Genomic DNA, 2123 nt, shown 5'->3' on the forward strand with positions numbered 1-2123 from the left:
TAAATTAAAGGTTTAATTAATTTTTTATCTTCTTTGTTGGTAACAATGGGTACAGATATTCCTGAAAATAATTTATCTTCGATAATATTTGGTAAAATGTAATAATCTGAACATTTGTAAATATTCTCAATCTATTGCGATTGAAAACCAAACTTTTCTCCATGCGAAACTGCCAACATTTTGAATTTGTTTATCTCAATTGTTTAAGAAGACTTATGTTGTTGTATTTTATTAAATATTGTTGAAGATACAGTTTTTTAGGAATATCCGTAGCCATTCTAGCGATTACAGAAAATAACATTTTGATAAAATCTTACATTTAAATACTTTGTAACGAGAATTATTTATAACAATGGTTATTGTTAACTTCATAAATATTATTGTGACTAGCAGTTATTCGGCCAACAGCTTCAAACATATCCAGTTTCAAACAAAAATTTTTTATTGAAAAGTGCCAAAATATTGAATTTGTTTATATAATTTGTTGAAAAAATTAGAATTGTTTTATGTTATCAAATAATAATGAATATTTATTGTTTTAATGATTACTTGAATTCGTTCTGGCGAATAAAGAAAATTATCATTTTTATGAATCTAAAATTTAAATATTTTTCCACACGAATCGTTTATAACAATTTCTATTGGAAACTTTTAAATCAGTTTTGTAACTAAATGTTATTCCTTCAATTATATGAAGCACTTTTAGCTTCAAGAAAAATGGTTAATGGATAACAAGACTATTTTTCAATTTGTTCATACAACTTGCTTATGACTAATATATGGAATAATAAACAAATTGTTTTTATTATAAGAGACCCTAAAAATTAATTTTAGACAATTCAAAGTTTTCCGGATCAGTTATTAAAGCGTAAAACATTGTTTTGTACAAAATCTTAGTTTTTCCATACTTTGAGTGGAGAAATTATTAAGAAACAAATAACAAAAACAAGAGATCGAAGCTTCAAGCACTTTATAATTTAATGACCGATTGGGACCATAAAATTTTTTTTCGAAAAAAGCTTATAAGATTCCTAAGAGAGTTGTTAAGCCTGATTTTTAAATTATGCTTTCATTAGTGAAAGATATTCAAATATTATATAACAAAAAAATATAATTTGTATAGAAAAATTATTTCTTGAAAGGAAGTTTTTAAAATTTTTCCATAATTTTACGTTTTTAAAAGTGAAATTGCAGGACATATGGATAAAAACAATATAATAAAGAGACTTCTTCTGGAGCGTATCATTGTTAATATCCCAGTGAGCACAAAATTTAGCGACGTCTTTACGACATAGTTACGACATTGTTACGATAACTTTACGACATCCTATGTCCATGTCGTTAAGGTGTCCTTACGATATCGTGAATAAGTCGTATGATTTCACGATGTCTTTACGATATCGCAAAGACACCGAAACGACATGGACATAGTATGTCGTAAAGTTATCGTAAATGTTTCGTAAGGATGTCGCAAAGACGGCGCCAAATTTCGTGCCCACTGGGATTATACCAAACTGGAGAAACTAATACAATAATCAGGCATTTTTAGACAAAAAAGTGGTGGTTTTTTTCTATAAAATTTTGTTGATTACGAACTTAATGCTAATTTTACAAAATTTTATAATTTGTTGATTAATCTCATGATTTTTGTAAAAAAAATTACACTCCGAGAAATATCCTCTTTTAAGGAAAGTATAGTTCTTTGAGCAAATGGCATTTCCTTCCAAATTTAAGTTTGAACATGGTAAGGTCTCAGTTATCCCAAATTTTATTTCCCCCAAAATTAATTTTTCCCAAAAATTTAAGTATAGAAGTTGAAGTTTATGAGTTAGAAGTCCGCATAGTATAAATTCAGGAAAGTCGATAATGATGAAACTAAATAAATAACTATTCAGAAAATGTCGCCGCAAATATGTATTTTGAATTATATCAAGTCAGATGTATAAAAAATGTGAAGTTCTAAATGTTTTAGTTTCTATAGTGTTTTCTCTCAAGCGGAATATATACCTTCAAACAGATTTTGACAAAGAAGAAATTCTTAAAATACAAATAAATTTTTTCACAGAGTACCAATAATAATTTGACAAAGTGAACATTACATTTTTAGCATTGGCATATTTGTA

The sequence above is a fragment of the Belonocnema kinseyi genome, chromosome 7 (assembly GCF_010883055.1).
Source record: "Belonocnema kinseyi isolate 2016_QV_RU_SX_M_011 chromosome 7, B_treatae_v1, whole genome shotgun sequence".
Lineage (NCBI taxonomy): Eukaryota > Metazoa > Arthropoda > Insecta > Hymenoptera > Cynipidae > Belonocnema > Belonocnema kinseyi.